The sequence below is a fragment of the Carya illinoinensis genome, chromosome 7 (genome assembly GCF_018687715.1).
Source record: "Carya illinoinensis cultivar Pawnee chromosome 7, C.illinoinensisPawnee_v1, whole genome shotgun sequence".
Classification (NCBI taxonomy): Eukaryota; Viridiplantae; Streptophyta; class Magnoliopsida; order Fagales; family Juglandaceae; genus Carya; species Carya illinoinensis.
The window spans coordinates 30,701,134-30,722,202 of NC_056758.1; the positions used below are offsets into that span (position 1 = coordinate 30,701,134).

General features: G+C 34.4%; 1 long non-coding RNA gene across 7 annotated transcripts; it reads right to left on the minus strand.

The window, feature by feature from the left end:
* Positions 1–8,009: 8,009 nt before the first annotated feature.
* On the minus strand, positions 8,010–20,508 carry LOC122314939. Of its 7 annotated transcripts, none has more exons than XR_006243909.1 (6): positions 19,639–20,412; positions 19,331–19,433; positions 19,115–19,232; positions 12,210–12,260; positions 11,097–11,239; positions 10,264–10,471 (listed from the first exon to the last, which is right to left on the minus strand). It is a non-coding gene; the product is annotated as an uncharacterized LOC122314939 (long non-coding RNA). The 7 variants fall into 7 exon arrangements; XR_006243911.1 differs by having other exon boundaries at positions 19,120–19,232; positions 19,639–20,411; XR_006243910.1 differs by adding an exon at positions 8,010–10,246 and having other exon boundaries at positions 10,395–10,471; positions 11,097–19,232; positions 19,639–20,508.
* Between the last annotated feature and the right edge of the window lie 561 nt (positions 20,509–21,069).

The following is a 21,069-nucleotide window of genomic DNA, read 5'->3' on the forward strand; positions in this document are numbered from 1 at the left end:
TCAAAAGTATTAAACGACCTAGTTTGTTACCTTTAAAAGTAATGTGAAATTGCTAGCCCTTGCGGGTGAATAAAGTCCCATCGTCATTTTGACTACCTAAGCAGTGTCTATTTAAAAATATGAACCATACTTATATAAAAAGTTATAAATAAACTCACCTCAACCATAATATTATATTCTATATGAGTGATAATGCAAACTGCTTACTCCAAAATAAATACCTAGGTACATGTGAGTCATTAGAATTGAGTGAAAAAGTAAAGAATATGAAAACAACTAACATAGTATATACGGCACCAATATGAGAATATTATCAAATCTTGCATAATTAAGAATCTCATATCTTGATTGCACCGAAATATCTCTAACAATATAGTTTCACACTTTTGGCAATATTCACTCAAAGTATTTTTTTTTCCCGACGGTGGGGAACCCTCTAAATCCATAGCCCGCTCCATAAGAATTACATTATAACTTTTAATTCATTGTATACTCAAATTGTATGAATGGTTAAAAAACTAACTCTACTAGACAAAGCTATGCCATTTGTATCATCTAGGTTGAGTCAACATTATGTGAATTCAATGTCAAATAAAACATTGTCACGTTAAAAACATAACAAGAGAAATAAGTTTTTAATAGATATGTAGCTAAAGTTGAGTAGGTAGTGTTGGATTCGTTATACTTCATTAGTAGAGTTTTATGTATATTTGTACATTAAAATATTATTGTGGAAATGCCGATAAATATGGAAATGGAGTGTGGTAGATATCGAGATATTGTATTAGTGGAGTAATTTATGGTAGATATTGTTTAGTAAGTTTCTGTTTTCCTATCAATCTGTTAGGCAGATTTCCTACTCTTATTCTAGGAAATTTTTTCCTTCTTGGATATTTCCCTTGTATCTTAAATATAGAATACTAGCACGTACAAAAATACATGAAAATAACATTCTGATTTCAATTATTTGTGTTGTTTTTTTATGAGATTTGTGGTGTTCGTGTTGATTTTGAAGTTATGAATATTATTTGTGGTCGTTGCTGCGGCCATAGTGGTGTACTTCGAATTTGAATATTGTTTACAGTGGTGGGGATGCCATGGATCCATGGTAGTAGATTTTGTTGTTTTGAATAGTTGTTTATGGTTTGGATTTTTGGTGTTGGTTTTTTCTTTATTTTGTTTTCTATTTTTGTATCATATTTTGACCCGTGTGCATTGCTAATTGAGTTATCAGAAGATTTGACTAAAAAAAAGAATTTGTTGTTTGATACCAAAAATAGAATATTTTTAAAGTTTAGTAGAATAAATAAACTCATACATCTATTGCACCAACAAAAGATCTTCATTGGGATGGTTCCACCCTTTAAGCAAATAGATGAGAAGCATAAGTTGAAAAAAAAAAAAAATAGAAGAAGAGTAAGAGGAAGAAGAAGACTAAGAGGAAAGAGGAGGTGGGGAGGAGAAGAGGAAGAGGAAGATGAGGAGAAGAGAAAGCAAGTGAAAATGATGAAGAGGAAAAGTAGAAGGTTTGAAAATGAGGCATGGAGAGAATGAGAGAACTAGAAGTTGGAGAAATAATCAATGATAAGTATGTTCTATAAAAATAAAATGGGGAAGGGTATGTTAGCTTTAAAAGTAATGTGATCTCTAGCCCTTGTGGGTAAAGAAAATGCTATAGCCATTTTGACCTCCTAAGCAGTGTATATTTAAAACTGTGAACCACATTTTCGTAAATGTTTATAGATAAACTCACCTCAATCTGAATATTATATCCTGCATGAGCAATATTAATACAAACTGCTTACTCCAAAATAAATACCTAGGCACAAATAAAAGTCATCATAATAGTTGAGTGAAAAAGTAAAGAATACGCAAACAACTAGGATAGTCTATTTGACACCAATGTAAGAATATTATCAAATCTTGGCATAATAAAGAATCTCATACCTTGATTACATCGAAAGATCTTCAACTAGAGTTTTACACTTTTTGCAATATCCACTCTTAAGTATTTTTTTCAACAGTGGAGAACCCACTAAATCCATAGCCTGCTCTATAAGAATTACACTGTAATCTTTAATTCATTGTATACTCAAATTGTAGGAATATTAAAAACTAACTCTGCGAGAAAAAAGCTACTCCTCATTTGTATCATCCAAGTGGAGTCAACATTATATGAATTTGGTCAAATAAAACCTTGTCAGATTAAAGACATAACAAGATAATTAGTTTTAGTTAATTTTGTAGCTTATGTAGAGCAAGTGGTGTTGGATTCATTGTACTTCATTAGTGGAGTTTTAAGTATATTTCTAGCTTTAACATTATTTGAAGTGTTGGTGTTGATTTTGAAGCTATCAATATTATTTGTTGTTGTGGTGACTTGGCGATAGTGGTACAGTTTAATTTTGAGTATTGTTTAGGTGGTGGGGATGCTATGGTTCCATGTTAGTGGATTTTGTTGTTTTGAATATTGTTCATGGTTTGGATTTGTGGTGTTGTTTTTGTCTTTGCTTTATTTTTTCAATTTTTTTTGTTTCATATTTTGACTGGTGTGCATTGCTAATTTGAGTTATTAAAAGATTTGACTAAAAAAAGAACGTGTTGTTTGATATCAATAATATAATATTATTAAAGCATAGTAGAATAAATAAATTCATACCTGTATTACACCAACAAAAGATTTTCATCAGGATTGGTCCTCCCTTTCAACAAAGACGGGGGAAGAAGAAGAAGTGAGTAAGCCCCTGAAAGAATGAGAGAAATAGAAATTGGAGAAATAATCAATGATAAATATGTTCTATAAAATAATGGGAGTGGGTGGTATGTGCATCAAATTTATTAAACAACCCAGCTAGCAGTGAAATTTATTAAACAACCCAACTAGCAGTGTCTATTAAAAAATATGTATCATATATAGTAAAAAGTTATAGATAAACTAACCTCAATTATACTATTATATTCTGCATGAGCGATAAAGTAGACTGGTTACTCCAAAATAAATACCTCGGTACAAGTGAGAATCATCATAATAGTTGAGTAAAGAAGTAAAGTATACAAAAACAACTTGCATAGTATATGATAACAATATAAAAATATTATTAAATCATGTCATAATAAAGAGAATATCATACCGAAAGATCTTCAATGAGTGAGAGTTTAACACTTTTGGCAATATTCGTGCAAAGTATTTTTTTTTTTTTAACAACAAAGAACCCACTAAATACATTACACCATAAGAATTACATTACAACATCTAATTCATTGTATACTCAAATTGTATGAATATTAAAAAACTAACTCTATTAGACAATGCTAGTCCTCATTTGTATCATCCAAGTGTAGTCAACATTATGTGAATTCAATATTAAATAAAACATTGTCACGTTAAAAAAATAACAATGCTGAGTAGGTGGTGTTGAATTCGTTGTACTTCATTAGTGGAATTTTAAATATATTTGTACATTTAAATATTATTTGTAGTGTTGATATTGATTTTGGATCCATCAATATTATTTGTTGTGGTGGTGGTGTGGCTAGAGTGGTATAGTTTGATTTTGAATATTGTTTGGGTGGTGGGGATGCCATGGATCCATGGTAGTGGATTTTGTTGTTTTGAATATTGTTCATGATTTGGATTTATGGTGTTGGTTTTGTCTTTCTTTTGTTTTCTATTTTTAAAGTTTCATATATATATATATATATATTGATAAATAAACAAATTATATTGATCAATGACAAAGCCAGTATTACAACTCTAACGCCCTAACTAGGTAAGCACATTAGAGACAAGAAAATCATTTAGGGCCATGCCATTAAAATTCACAGCAATAGCCCAGTTACAAAGTGTTCTAAAAAATAAAAATTTAAATTCCTCCATTGATCTTTCCTGGTCCTCGAAGGTCTGCTCATTTCGCTCCTATCATACGCACCACATAATGCATAGAGGGATCATCTACCAGATAGCTTTAATTGGTTTTCTGCCCTGTATATTTGACCAGCTGGCCAACGTCGCCTCCACAGTTTTAGGCATCACCCAAGCCATATCCAGTCACGAGAATACCTCATTCTAGAGAGCCCTTGCCGTATCACAATGTAAAAAGAGGTGGTCTATCGACTCTCCCCCTCTTCTGCACATGCAACACCAGTCTGCAATAATGATCCTCATTTTCCTCAAATTATCTGTGGTAAGTATCTTTCCCAGGGAGGCAGTCCAAACAAAGAATAAGACTTTAGGAGGAGCCTTATTTCTCCAAGGACACAGATAATTGGGCTCATGGGTGAGGGCCTTATAGAAGGATCGAACTGAAAAATTACCTTAGCCTGTTAGAGTCCACCACAAAACATCATCTTGCTGCCTATTTGGTCTTATGGAATATATGAGGCTATAGAAGTTTGCAAAATTACTTAATTCCCAATCTTGTACTGCCATACTAAAATTAATATTCCAAAGAATTTGACCCCCCTTAAACTCCATAGCGTTTTCCACTGAAGCATCCTTATCTCTAGCCAACTAGAATAGAAGAGGATACAAGTCTTTCAATGCCCTACTAGCACACCAAACATCTCTCCAGAATTTGTTTAATATTTTGATTGGTGTGCATTGCTAATTTGAATTATCAAAAGATTTGACTAAGAAAATAGAACGCGTTGTTTGATACCAAAATAAGAATATTATTAAAGTATAGTAGAATAAATAAATTCATACTTCTATTGCACTGACATAAGATCTTCATTGGGATTGTTCCACCCTTTAAGCAAATAGATGAAAAGAAGAAGTTGAAAGAAAAAATAGAAGAAGAGGAAGAGGAAGAGGAAGACTAAGAGGAAAGAGGAGGAGGGGAGAAGAATAGGAAAATGAAGAGGAAGAGGAAGATGAGAAGAGAAAGTAAGTGAAAATGACAAAGAGAAAAAGTAGGAGGTTAAGAAACGAGCCATAGAGAGAATGAGAGAAATAGAAGTTGGAGAAATAATCAATGATAAGTATGTTCTATAAAAAAAGGGGGAATAGTTTGTTAGCTTTAAAAGTAATGTGATCGCTAGCCCTTGCGGCTAAAGACAATGCTATATCCATTTTGACCTCCTAAGAAGTGTATATTTAAAATATGAATCATATTTATGTAAATATTTATAGATAAACTCACCTCAATCATAATATTATATCCTGCATAAGTGATATTAATGCAAATTGCTTACTCCAAAATAAATACCTAGGTACAAGTGTGAGTCATCATAATAGTTGAGTGAAAAGGTAAAGAGTATGCAAACAACTGGTATAGAGTATATGACACCAATGTAAGAATATTATCAAATCTTGGCGTAATAAAAAATCTCATACCTTGATTGCACTGAAAGATCTTCAACGAGAGTTTTACAATTTTGGCAATATCCACTCTAAGTATTTTGTCCAACGGTGGAGAACCCACTAAATCCATAGCCAGCTTTATAAGAATTACACTGTAACCTCTAATTCATTGTATACTCAAATTGTAGGAATATGAAAAACTAACTCTACTAGACAATGCTAATCCTAATTTGTATCATTCAAGTGGAGTCAATATTATGTGAATCCGGTCAAATAAAACGTTGTCACATTAAAGACATAATGAGATAATTAGTTTTAGTAGATTTTGTAACTAATGTAGAGCAGGTGATGTTGGATTCATTATACTTCATTAGTCGGGTTTTAAGTATATTTCTAGCTTTAACATTATTTGTGGCGTTGGTGTTGATTTTCAAGCTATCAATATTATTTGTCTTCGTGGTGGTGTGGCCATAGTGGTACAGTTTGATTTTGAGTATTGTTTGGGTGGTGGTGATGCCATGAAGCCAGGGTAATGGATTTTGTTGTTTTGAATATTGTTCATGGTTTGGATTTGTGGTGTTGGTTTTGTCTTTGTTTTGTTTTTACAATTTTTTTGTATCATATTTTGATTGGTGTGTATTGCTAATTTGATTTATCAGAAGATTTGACTAAAAAAAGAATGCGTTGTTTGATATCATTAATAGAATATTATTAAAGCATAGTAGAATAAATAAATTCATACCTGTATTACACCAACATAAGATCTTCATCAGGATTAATGGTCCCCCCTTTAAGCAAAGACAAGGGAAGAAGAAGAAGAAAAAGTGAGCGAGCTATGGAGAGAATAAGAGAAATAGAAATTGGAGAAATAATCAACGATAAATATGTTCTATAAAAAAATGGGATTGGGTGGTATGTGAATCAGAATTATTAAACGACCTAGCTGGCAATGTCTATTTAAAAATATGTATCATATCTATGTAAAAAGTTATAGATTAAACTCACCTCAATTATAGTTTTATATTCTGCATGAGCGATACAGCAAACTGGTAACTCCAAAATAAATACCTCAACACAAGTGAAAGTCATCATAATAGTTGAGTGAAACAGTAAAGAATAACAAAACAACTGGCATAATTGTCTTCTTTCAGTGTCTAAAGATCCTAGTTTAGAGAGAGAGAGAGAACCTCTGGCTTCTCTCTAAAAACCTAGCCAAAACAGAAACAGATTCAGGGGGGGGGGGGGAATGGGAGCCTTGGCTCCATCCTCCCTTCCTTCCTGCCTCCTTTTTCTTTCTTTTTAAGGGCTTTTAGTTTAGATTTGTTTTAAACTCTTGGTTTTGGTGTTTGAATAAGTTCTCGGTGAAGGTCTGAAGGTGGAGCTGTATCGTCATGACTCATGCGCCAAGGCCAAGCCCTCAGTTCACCCCAAAACCCCTCTCTCCAGTCGTAAATGGTGACGTGTGGCAAAGAGGACTTGGTGGTTGGATGATTGGCCTTTGGTCTTTTGTGGTGAGTGGTCGGGCGGTGGTTCTTGCGAACGTGCAACCCATTCCGGAGTTTTGCTCTCTTTTGAAGGGAGCAAGGACTAGACGGTAGATGGTTAACAATTGCTTTGTTTTTCGGATCTTAAAACAGGGGTGGCGTGGGCTGGCTTTGTAGGGCAGAGGGTTGCTCCCGTGGTGGTTGGTTTGGCCGCTGGAGTGGCTTTTGGTGCTGCAAGAATGTGGGGGAGGTACATGAGTGGTGCGGAAGCGAGGGCTAACCAGAACACCAGGGTGCGATTGAGCAGAAAAACCTTAGGGTGCGGCGTGGAGGATGCAGCGTGGGCTGACCTAAAAGCCTAATATGATGAGAGCAGTGCTTTGTACGGTGGTTAATAGATTTACATTGTAATATTTTAGATGATTTCCTGTGCAGCTCGAGACGGAGGCATGAGGGCGAGGGCCGGGGTGAATCTTCAATGAACTTTGTGAGGAGGCCCGTACTTGTGCAATGGTGGAGGGGAACTCTGTGGGAGAAGATGCAAAGGAAAAAAAGTAATGAAGATGGGTGGTGGCGGCAGATGGAGGAGATGGAACCCTACCGGGTTGGGCCCCCACGTGCACACAAGCTAGGCCTTTGGCTTAGGCTGGGCCCATTTGTTTTTACAGCCCATTCTAGTTTTTTTTTTTTTTTTTTCTGTATTTGCAATTGTTGGTTTGTTTTAGCTTTCATAAAAAAAAAAAAAAAAAAAAAAAAAAAAAATAGGCTAGTGTCCCACTCCTCTTTTGGAAGAAGGTAGGTGTTTGTCCTACTTCTCTTTTGGAGGAAGGTAGGTGATAGTACTCTTCCTCCTTGGGAGGAGAGTGTGGTTGTACTCCTCCTCCTTGAGAGGATGGAGCGTGGGTATACCTCTCTTCTTTGAAAAAAAAATGTCGATTTAACTCTGTTTTAACAGAACACTTTCTCTTTTGACTGCTGTCAGGAGAGAAGATATAGAAGTTTAGACAATGTTTGTCACAAAGAAATTTGTTAGGAGGGGAGTCCCTAACAGTTGAGTAGTTTGGCTGATAATCTGGATTTTCCTGTATTGATTAGTCACAGATGTAACTTCAGTTTCAATGAATGAAATTAAGTCTATTTAAAAAAAAAAAAAAAAAAAAAAAACAACTTGCCAATATTCTTATATTATAAATCATGGCATAATAAACAATCTCACACCTTGATTGCACTGAAAGATCATGCAATATGCACGCAAAGTATTTTTCTTGACGGTGGAGAACCCACTAAATACATAACATGTTCCATAATAATTACATTACAACCTCTAATTCATTGAATACTCAAATTGTATGAATATTATAAAACATTAACTCTACTAGACTATGCTACTCTTCATTTGTGTCATCCAAGTGTAGTCAACATTATGTGAATTCAACGTCAAATAAAACATTGTCACATTAAAAAAAATAACGAGAGAATAAGTTTTCAATACATTTGTAGGTTATGTTGAGTACGTGGTGTTGAATTCATTGTACTTCTTTAGTGAAGTTATTTAAATATTATTTGTAGTTTTGGTATTGATTTTGAAGCTATTAATATTATTTGTTGTGGTGGTGGTGTGGCAATAGTGGTATAGTTTGATTTTGAGTATTGTTTGGGTGGTGGGGATGCTATGGATTCATGGTAGTGGATTTTTTTGTTATGAATATTATTCATGGTTTGAATTTGTGGTGTTGGTATCTTTATTTTGTTTTCTATTTTGATATCATATTTTGACTAGTGTGCATCGCTAATTTGAGTTATCAAAAGATTTGACCAAAAAAAACACGTTTTTTATACCAATAATAGAATATTATTAAAGCATAGTCGAATAAATAAATTCTTACCTCTATTGCATCAACAAAAGACCTTCATCAGGATTGTTTCTCCCTTTCAACACAAATAGAGGAGAAGTAGAAGTTGAAAGAAAAATGGAAGAAGAGGAAGAAGAAGAACGAGTGTAAAGGATGAAGAGACAAGTAGAAGGTTAAGAAGTGAGCAGGGGTGAGAATGGGAGAAATAGAAATTGGAAAAATAATCAATGATAAATATGTTCTATTAAAAAAAGGGGGAGGATAGCACGTGAATCAAAAGTATTAAATGACTCAACTGTTTCTATTTAAATATATGTATCATATTATATATAAGGTTATAGATGAACTCACCTCAATCATAGTATTATATTCTGCATGAGTGATAATGCAAACTGCTTACTCCAAAATAAATACCTAGGCTTAAGTGAGAGTCATCATAATAGTTGAGTGAAAAAGGAAAGAATAGGAAGACAACTAACATAGTCTATATGACACAATATAAGAATATTATTAAATCATGGCGTAATAAAAAATAACATACCTTAATTGCACCGAAAGATCTTCAACGAGAAAGTTTCATACTTTTGGCAATAATCACTATAAGTTGTTTTTTTCAATGGTGGGAACCCACTTAATCCATAGCCTGCTCCATAAGAATTATATTGCAACCTCTAATTCAATGAATACTGAAATTGTAGGAATATTAAAAAACTAACTCTACTAGATAATGCTAATCCTCATTTGTATCATCCAAGTGGAGGTAGCAACATTATGCGAAGTTGATGTCAATTAAGACATTGTCACATTAGAAACATAACGAGAGAATAATTTTTAATAGATTTGTAGCTTATGCTGAGCAAGTGGTGTTGGATTTGTTGTATGTGGTTAGTGGAGTTTTTATGGATATTTGTAGTTTTAAATATTATTTATGGTGGTGTTGTTGATTTTGAAGCTATGAATATTTTTTATTGTGGTGGTGGTGTGGCTATAATGGTATGCATTGATTTTGAGTATTGTTGGTGGTGGAGATGCCATGGATCCATGGTAGTGATTTTTGTTATTTTGAATATTGTTCATGGTTGTGGATTTGTGGTGTTGAATTTATCTTTGTTTTTCTATTTTATGTACCATCATATTTTGACTGGTGTGTATTACTGATTTAAGTTACCAGAAGGTTTGACTAAGAAAAGGAACGCGCTGTTTGGTACCAATATTGGAAATTATTCCAGCATAGTAGAACAAATAAATCCATGCCTCTATTGCTCCAACAAAAAACCTTCACGGGTTTGTTCCTGACCAACCATTTTCAACGCATAATAATAATAAACAATCAAAGAAAAAACAGTAAAGGAAATGAAGAAACAAGAAGATATAATACGAACCCAAATCATAGTAAGTCCTATGTTGCCCAGTAAAGGAAATGAAGAAACAAGAAGATATAATACGAACCCAAATCATAGTAAGTCCTATGTTGCCCCAGTCTCTTCATACTTGGTTGGAATAAGTATGGAATAAATTCCACTAAATAGAGCTTCCTCCTAACTACAGCTTTCATAGACTGGATGCAATTATTGATTCCAATGGCTCAACGTACAACGCACATTTGCCTAATTGAAAGGAGAAAAAAAATTACCTAAATATAAAAGTTCACTGTAGAACAGGTAATAGCACAAATTAATTAAAAAATGTGTTCATTACATAGAACATAAAGACGTTGGTATTAAAACTGTAAAAGCTTAGAACATAGAAGATTACTTCCTTTCAGTACACTGCAGGTAGAGATTTCCATGTATTATGTCGCAGTTATCAGTTCATCTTCAATTATGTTTTTACTACAAGAAATAGGAAAAGTTCAAAATGAGCATAATTGATTGAATAACAAAATAGAGCTTCCAAACAAGGTATCAGTGCAAGTTAAAGAGTCTTGACAGATCATAGTTAAGTCCACACAAGGAGCTGACTTTCCATCAACTATTTATTTGAAGGTGATGTGATTTTTTTTTTAATTTTTTTTTTTTTTTTTCATAACGAAGAATGTTGATAAACTAATAAGTCATTTGTGATAATCTTAGTCAGCTATAGACTTACTCTATGGCCTATTTCCAGCAAAGATTGCAAATGGAATTATTGTTCCATAAAACAAATCTAAGAAGGCCATGAAATGAGGGTCAAATTGTTTCCTTTAAAGTGATTTCAGAATTGACATGTGTAATTGGCAAGGACTGTATGGATTTAAAGGTCATGAAATAAGTATTCTAGGGTTTCTAAAAGTCTTGGTGTTATTTTAACCTAGTCTTTTATCCATCAAAATTCCATCTCTGCCATAATTCAATCTACAAACCTTAAACCACTCTTCTAAAATTCTAGACCCTAGGTTCACAAATTCTTCAAACCCAAAGTTTCCAAAAGCACATGTAGACAGGTTTTACATCGATATTATAAAGCATACGGACAAACCTCAAGTTCAGTAGGCGATACGGGCCCATCATTTAGAAATGCCTCAGCAAGTTGATCATCAACCTCAGAAACAACCTCTATTAGTTCACGTCTCTTTTCTGCCACGAAGCTCTCGGCCATATCGACACCTATTTCTTCAATAACTACTTTTTCAGTGCAATATGCAATAAAAATTAGTATGAGTGGAAACATGAGGCCATGTCTAAAAAGAACCAAAGAGAGAGAGAGAGAAGAAAAATAGCAATAAAATCGAATTGACTTCAAGAGGTACTGAATCTAGACTAATAGCGAGTCAGAAATTTCCTCTTCAAGAAATCTATCTTCCCAGATTTGCTGAATTATAGAAGTCCATCTCCCAGATCTTCCACTCACTCCAATTAGACAATGTAATTTAATTTCTTGGACCACTGGAAGCACATTACACCACCAATTTCAGTGGTACCAAAGTCTTTTTTTTTGTCTTTTTCTTTTCCTTCTTTAGCGAACAAACTATCCCAAGTGAACAATCTAGACAACTCAATTATAGCATCAATGTTTTCATTTGCAAAATGGTTGGGATTTTCAAGATATCTATGTCCGTACTTTGAAGTCTGCTAACTCTATGATGGCTGAATATTGAGGAGAAATGTTTGCAAATATTAAAGAAGCAGTATTGACAAAGTTCGGATGATGAAATCCTCAAAAGCTTTATGAAACTCATAGATTAACTAATTACTAATTTTCATGAGATGTGGCAAATAGAAAATTTTAAAAATAAAATAAAACACCTTTAAGAAGCGAGAACAGTTTTTGGGATTGAGCTGTCTAAATGCTTCTGGTATGCATTGAACATCATATATGTCCAAAACTTCAAATAAATAATCATTGCACTTGTGAAGGTACAAAGAAGCATGCAGGCAGCAACATGATAAGTTTAAAAGTAACTACAAAGAACGCATGCACTTTGGGAAGCATGAAGAGTACGTAACAAGGTCGATAGGAATGAAGAGTAACAAGGTCAATAGAAATATATAAATGACCTGCATGAGAGATTCTCAGCACCACAAGTACACAAATTAGGACAAATAATAGATTATGAAAGTCAGAAGTAAATAGTAGTATTTGAGAAGTTACCCAAGCTGGTGTTTGTACTGGTTTACAACCTGGGAGCTTCTGCTGTGTAAACTGATAGAAAGATGCAAAAGTACCACATTGGGACATGTTATAAATCAACCTAGACTAAATTTAGAGCAAATATATTTATTAAAAAAATAATTGACAGTGTGCTAATGGGTATTTTTTCAGAACATCACCTCTAAATTCCAAAAGCAATTAATAAAACAAATTGGCAAAATAACCTCAACTAATTATAGATTTTTTTGTTCCATATAATTAACTTTCCTAACTCGTCCAAAATGGAGTCAAGATTACTCAAAAAGCAGAGTTGCCGTTGATACTTATTCATCTACTAATAGAACTCTCTAATAAATACTTTGTACCCTTTGATACTTATTCATCTACGATCATCAAATCTTGTTAACACTTCCTATTCATCACTCCCAGTTGAGGCATACAAATTTTCTGAAAAACGTTATGGAGATAAGGGGTGAGTTATTAATGAGTCAGTAAGCAAAGAACTATAATAGTATGAAAACATAAGCATGTATAGAGTTCAAAATGCAAAATCAAAACATGTTATCAACAATATCAGAGCAAAAGTTCAAAAATATTCTTATTTAAAATCTATTTGGCATGGCATAACTGAAATATCACATCAGAAATAGAATTCCATGTTTAACCACCATGGTAGGATTGCGCAAACTCTGGTGGCCAATTGAGCAGAAAAAGAATATGAACTCTTCCCCTTATTCATTCTCGGAGTCCCGAGTGTGCACATAGGAAAGATCACGCAGAAAACCACTTTGACTTCTAAAGGGGGTGCACCGGAAATAGAAAAGTTAGTACTAACCCAAACAGATGCCACAGTTTTACACTCATGGTAGGGAGGTCTCGTTTGTGGCAATGCCTAGCGCCAAGGGGAAAAAATCTCAAGCTCACCAAGATAGGTGGTTGCGTGCGGAGGAGCTAGGAGCTAGACATACGTGAAGGGCTTGGCTTTGGTGAGGGTCATTTGCAGTGGCTGTGTTGAAGCGGCAGCAACGGCAGTGCGTTGAACGCAGAAGGAACACGAAGCGGAAGCCCTTTTTATGTTGAGAATGGCTTACGGGGTATGTGTGCCCGACAGTGTAATGAATATATATATAGGAATAACTGATAAAACCCAAGACAAGGAAGGAAGAGGCGTGCATGCAGTGGGATCAAAAGTGATGGACTGTGCATGCAGTGAATCCATGGGATCATTGGGTTTTGTAACTTTGTGTATCGAGTGTGTGTATAAAATAGAAACCGAAACCCTAGAGGAGAAATAGGCAAGGAAGAACTATGCATGACATGGAGATCTGCATGGGTGTGGATTCTAAAATTGACTCTAAAAATAATCTAACTTGTTCCATAAATTTTTCCACCCAAAAATATTTCACCTAATTATCAAGCCCAATCAAAATACACATCCCAAAAAATAAAATTTTAAACCTATATAGCCTATCATTAATGTCAAGTAGGCTTTTCATACGTATAAACCCAAAAATGTTAGAATGCGGCCTTGGTGCTAGGCCTGGGTGTTACATCTTCCCCCCTTAAAAACTTTCGTCCTCGAAATCTATTGCATCTAAAGTAAAGCCTAAAATACTTATCCCTTATGATTTCATCCATGTATTTTAAACCTCAACTATTATGTCAAACTTAAAATTTAAAAATCCTAACTTTCCAATATCTCTCGCCCACATTACTTAAAGATAGTCTTAACCTCCAATACAATAAAATTCTTAAAAGTTAAGTCCTAAGTGATCTCAACTCTCAAGTCATCAATTTCCGAACCTTCACAAAGTTTACTCGCAAACTCTTATATAACCAAAATCATGCTTCCGTTGTGCACTTTGACAACTTTGCCAAAATATTTAAAACTAGGAGTCTAATACACTTCAATATCTACGAGGATGACTCTTACCACACTTTGATAGCAACCCGACTTCTTGTCTCCCAAATTCATTCACCCTGACTTATACTCTCACATTCTCTATTTCATTCTCGACTGCAATTAATAACCTTAAATATGAAAATAATCATTTCTTAAGATCCATTGAAGCTAGAATCTCAAATTCGATAATAATCTATTGCCCAAAAATCTGCAAAGTCTATAACCTTAAATATGAAAATAATCTTAGGTTTAAGGCCTGGAAAATCTAGAGCCTTAAATATTTTACCCAACTCATTATTAAATTCTGCATGATTTAAAATCTCGAAGAAAATATTTCTTGATGTCTACAACATTCAAACCTTAAAATCTTATCGACAATACTTCTTAAAATTTGCAGCATTCAAAACCATAAATCTCAATCTACAAATATTTAAGACCTCAGATCACATCAAAATCATCTTTAAAGTATGCAAAATCCCTAAACCTCATATTTCCAAAACTCAACCAATAAGGTCTGGAGGCTCTCAAACCTTAAATATCCATACAATCATCTTCAAATTTCTACACCTCAAATTTGAACTTACTTCCTAAATCCACAGATATCCAAAACTTCATTTGTTATAGTCTGCATAACCTCAAACCTGGCTTTCAGCCAAACTTATGTCAACTTCAAAAGTCATTTCTTAAAATCTACAAAAATTTAGACCTCAGATTCCATCAAAATCATATTTAAAGTATGCTCAATCCCTAAACCACAGATTTCCAAAACTCAACTAATAAAGTCTGCAGAATCTCAAACCTTAAATATCCATATAATCATCTCTCAGTCTTCAAATTTCTTCACCTAAAATCTGAAGTTACTTCCTAAACTCACAGATATCTAAAACCTCATATGTTATAGTCTGCAGAACCTCAAACCTGGCTTTCGGTCAAACATATGCCAACTTCAAAATCTAAACATTAAATCATATCCAAGTCATGTCCTACAGCCTATAGCATAAATCAATCGAATCTAAAATCTCAAAGTCCGAAAACCTCAATCCATAAAGTCTGCAGAATCTCAAACCTGGCTCTGATACGAACTGTAACGCCTTGGTCTCGGAGGTCCGGAGAGTTAGCTGTTGTAACCTAAAGTCATCTCCCATAACATAATTATATACTCCAAATTTCAAATAAATTATCAATTCATTTATTCCAACCAAATATAAATATTCTTCCAGCAGACCACCATAGAAATACTTCAATAAAATAAACTAAAATCTCCACAAACTCGGACATATCCATAACTAAAAACACCAAAATAAGGTAAAATAATAAATCTACTAATATAACTCTCTAATAAATACTTTGTACCCTTTGGTACTTATTCATCTACGATCATCAAATCTTGTTAACACTTCTTATTCATCACTCCCAGTTGAGGCATACAAACTGTCTGAAAAACATTATGGAGATACACGGGTGAGTTATCAACAAGTCAATAGGCAAAGAAACTATACTAATATGTAAACATGAGCATGTACAGAGTTCAGAATGCAGAATAGAATATTTATAATTTTTAGAACGCAAAATCAGAACATGTTATCAACAATATCAGAGTGAAAGAAACTATAATATTCTTATTTAAAATTCCTTTGGCATAGCATAATTGAAATATCACATCTGAAAAAGAATTCCATGTTAACCCCCGTGGTAGAGTTATACAAACCCCAGCGGCCAACCAAGCAGAAACAGAATGTGAAATCTTCCCCTTATTCATTTTCGAAGCCCTGAGTGTGCACATAGGAAATACCACACAGAAAGCCACTTTGGAAGGATGCACCGGAAACAGAAAAGTTGGTACCAATCCAAACAGAGGACACAGTTTTACACCAATGGTAGGGAGATCTCGTTCGTGGTAGTGCCTAGCAGCAAAGTGAAAAAAATCTCAAGCCCACCAAGAGAGGTGGTTGCGTGCGGAGGAGCCAGGAGCTAGACATACGTGAAGGGCTTGGCTTTGGCTGGGTTCGTTTACGTTGTCTGTGTTGAAGCGACAATGCGCTGAAAGCAGGAGGAACACGGAGCGGTAGCCTTAGTTTTTATGTTGAGGATGGCTTACGAGGTATGTGTACAATACTGTGTAATGAATATATATATATAAATATATAGGAAAAACTGATAAAACCCTAGACAAGGAAGGAAGAGGCGTGCATGCAGTGGGTGGGATTAGAAGTGATGGAGTCGTGCATGCAGTGAATACATGGGATAAATGGGTTTTGTAACTTTGTTTATCGAGCGTGTGTATAAATATAGAAATTGAAACCCTAGAGGAGAAATAGACAAGGAAGAAATGTGCATGACATGGAGATGTGCATGGGTGTGGATTCTGAAATTGACTATAAAAATAATCTAGCTTGTCCCATAAATTTTTCAACCCAAAAATATTTAACCTAATTATCAAGCCCAATCAAAATACACATCCCACAAAATAAAATTTTAAACCTATAGCCTATCATTAATCTCAAGTAGGCTTTTCATACGTATAAACGCAAAAAAGTTAGAATGCTACCTTGGTGCTAGACCCAGGTGTTACATCCTCCCCCCTTTTAAACATTTCGGGCTCGAAATTTGTTACATCTAAAGTAAAGCCTAAAATACTTATCCCTCATAATCCATGCCTATTTTAAACTTCCAACTATTATGTCAAACTTAATATTTAAACATCCTAACTTTCCAATATCTCTCGCCCCCATAACTTAAATACCTACTAATCCTCTTAGCATACACATTCATGCGCCTAGTGTTGATCTTCAGATACCTCGAAATCCAGTTCAGGCATAATAATATAAACTTTTACAAGCCTAATAATATTTCCCCTTATTTTTTTTTAAGCCTCAAAGATAATTGTAAAAATAACTCTCAGCATAAAGTCTTAACCTCCAATACAATAAAATTCTTTAAAGTTAAGTCCTAAGTGATCTCAACTCTCAAGTCACCAATTCCCAAACCTTCACAAAGTTTACTCGCAAACCCTTATATAACCAAAATCACGCTTCCGTTGCACACTCTGACGACTTTGCCAAAATATCTAAAACTAGGAGTCTAATACATTTCAATACCTATCAGGATGACTCTTACCACACTTTTATAGCAACCCGACTTCTTGTCTCCCAATTCATTCACCATGACTTATACTCTCAAATTCTCTATTTCATTCTCAACTACAATTAATAACCTTAAATATGAAAATAACCAGTTCTTAAAATCCGTTGAAGCTAGAATCTCAAATTCGATAATAATCCATTGCACAAAAATCTGCAAAGTATATAACCTTAAACATGAAAATAATCTTAGCTTAAGGCCTGGAAAATCTAGATCCTTAAATTTCACCCAACTCATTATTAAAGTCTGCAGGATCTAAAATCTCAAAGAAAATATTTCTTGATGTCTACAACATTCAAAACTTAAAATCTTATTGACAATACTTCTTAAAGTTTGAAGCATTCAAAACCATAGAGAGAGGGAGAGGGTGTCAAGCAATTAGATCTTGCGTAAGTTCTCACCAGTGCATCAGATTTAGGCTCGTTTTGAGGAGTTACTGTGGCTACGTACCTGGGGAACTCTATGCCTACAAACTTGGAACACTATTCGTCATTAAGTAAATTTGAAACAATTGGAAATCGGAACATGGATTAATAAAAACTCAAGAAAAGTGAACTATTTTCACTAAAAGGCAATTTCAAATAGACATGAAGTAAGACAGTACCTAGCGGGACAAATCATTTAGTATCTGGTATTTGAGACCAATAGATTCGATTACAAATCAATTCCTGCTGCCTATATGTTCACAGCTAAACATACTCCAGCTTCATAAAATCTCTCAAGAAAGTCCTGTGTATTTAGGTTATGCCTATATCTCTCATCAATAATATTCTTATTTATTGATCAAAAAGAAAATCTCTCAAGAACTTGCCTCATGGTAAACCTATAAGTGTCCCTTCGGAGTTTGATGTAGCTAATCGTTTACTCATCACAATAAGTGCGGGAACCAACACTAGTAATCAATCTCACTAATCTAGATTTTAATTGAGTTCAAGAAGGTTTCTCTACTAGTCTGGAAGCAATAATCAGCATAATAACGAACTTGCTTGGTGAATGAAAAAAAGCGGCCTCGTACATATTCCCTAACATATCCTATCTATTAACAAGCATAAGCTGTTTTTACAGCCAATTTGAGCTCCAATTACAAGGGGTTTTTTTTTTTTTTTTTTTTTTTTTCTCGCAGAGACATGCAAATAGTTATACTACAAGCAGAAATCAATATGTGGTACACCTTCATTGTACAGGAACTCTTTAAGGATCATGCAACTCTAATAACAGAAAGTAGCCCCATAAAACTGAGATACATGGTGGGTGCATTCACCGGTGAGTTAGAAAACATACTGTCACAAGCCTCTTTGTACATATCGACCAAGCGAGACCCAATTTCTTTTCTATAGTACTCCCAAACTATGGGTTCAGATTCTTGCATGAACAGAGGATCAATAATTCACAATCATTAGTTAGTAACATAAAAACCACAAGCTCATAACTTACCATTCTCATTGACAGTGATCAATATGAATGAAGCCACTTTTTATATATAAATTAAAAGCCACATATAAAATGTTCCTATGAGCTCCTACATGTCATACTTTCCAAGCGTGCTCTTTCTTTGAAACATTGACCATTAGACGTGTAGTACTACAATCTACTATTATATAATTATAGCTCCCAGTCATTAGGCATTGTCATGCCAGCATTCTGTTTTCTTTGACACCAAAAGTGGAAAAATTTGAATTCCATAAACTTTCTGACGTTTTATTTAACTACGCTTCTCACCAATCAAACAGAACGTAACAAAAGTGGCAAAGAATAAAATAAACGAACCCACATTTTTCATTCTATTTCCCAGAACAGTATTTCACCAAACCCTAACCAATCACAGAATAACTCTGATGAACAGGAATGAAGTGTTAATCACCTTACCTCCTTGGGATTGGGTCTCTCCAGTACACTCTTTGGAGGTACCTCCAATGTCGTTGCAGCAAGGATTTTTCTTCGCACTGCCCATTGACAGCTACGGTGTCTCTCTTTTTTTCCTGCAAAATATATAAAAATATACAAAATCGGTGAGACTGCAACTCAAGAATTAAGCGAAACCAAAAAATGTTCAAAGAGATTAGTTTTGAGATACCACCTTCTTTTATCTTTCTGCTTGTGCACGAGCCGGTTTCTTGCAAGGCAAAAATTGTTAGACGAGTAGGTGACTTTGAGAGAGAGAGAGAGAGAGAGAACCTTGCCTTCAAGAATCGAAAATCCCACGTTAGTTCCCAAAGAAGACGCCATTTTCTATTCAATAAGGTATTCTTCAAAGGAAATCAAAATGCAGATGCTACGAATAGAGATAGGTTTAGAACTCAAAAGGGAGACAGAAACACCTCTGGACTGCTGCAGAGGAACAAGAAATCCCAAAACAGAAACATAAAAAAGAAATAGAGCTTGTACCGTCCCACTGGGTTCTTAAAGTACGTCTTCATCCCCCGAGATTGCGCATTTGTCGAGGATGAAGACAACGTCATGGGCTTGGCGTCGTCGCTACCGATGCCGACGTCATCACCCCGTTTCCATAACCGTTGTTCCCGCTGTGTATCATCATCTCAATTCTTTCCGTCTCTGACTCTCTCAGCTCATCTCTCATTGTCTATAATATTTCATGCTCTGACATTTTCGTAGCGCTCTCTCTCTCTCTCTGGCTATTGATTCTTCTTTCGAGTCGCTGTATTTCTCTTTCTACATGGGGGGACTTTTCAATTTTGGAGGAATATATATTTTATAAGAGTATACAACGGCTGGAAAAGTCATGGAATGAGAAATCCAACCGCTGTTCTCTATAGTTAAATTTTAAATTTTCTAGCCGTTAGCTTTAAGCAATATTAGAAAAATCGGAAGGGAAATGCAAACGGCCCTGTACACTTGCATTCGTTTAAGTTCATAATTTTCTTAGCGTTAATATGCTGGTAATTTTAAGTTGAGCAACGGAACCTTAAATCGGTATTGCCTGTCACAAGAAAAAACCAAAAACCTCGTATAATTTGAACCACTTGAAGCAAAGTGACACGATTGGCATGAATCCAGAGGTCTGTCTATAGAATCATGGAACAGCTATTTTGCATCAACCGCAACTCTGACCAGACTCAAAAATAACGTTAGTGGTTAGGGATCATACACAGAAATAATAACGCTGCTTATAATACACAGTAATGTCCCACCTGTCTCATAGAGGATTCAATATTTAATCCAAATATTGAATATTTTGAAATTAGCTAGAATAATTATTGAACAATTCATATTTATAGATATTTATCTGACAGTTTTCTCTAAATTTGGTCGAAGGAAAATGTATGAACTTACATAATCTCAGTCCATCTTTTCTTCTTCTTCTTTTTTTTTTTGTTTTGTTTTGTTTTTTGTTTTAAATGTAAAATGAACTTCATTCACCATAAACAGGACATTACAACTTTAATTAGACATAAAATACAAGCTAACTATAATGCTAATAGCTCTCTAATATATAAATTTCTTCGTGATTGATATGGTCTTGTCCATATTGTACTTCTTACGCATAGACTTAACGTTTGAGAGATAACATCATTTTGTTTAAAACAAAGTGACAGAGTACACATAACCGCATATTCTATCTAATATAGAGTAGAAGACATACTCTATAGACATAGTTTAAGAGACAATGTATTTTTTGGTTTTTTTATTTTTTATTTTTTTAATTCCTAAATAAACCCATAAAAGAAATTAAATATATATATAGAAAGAAAATAACGAATTACAGTTTGAAAATTGTAAATCCATATTTTTAACCTTAGAGGAAACAAAACACCAAACAAAGTGCGGAAGTAGTGCACGAGGGACATGATGAATCAA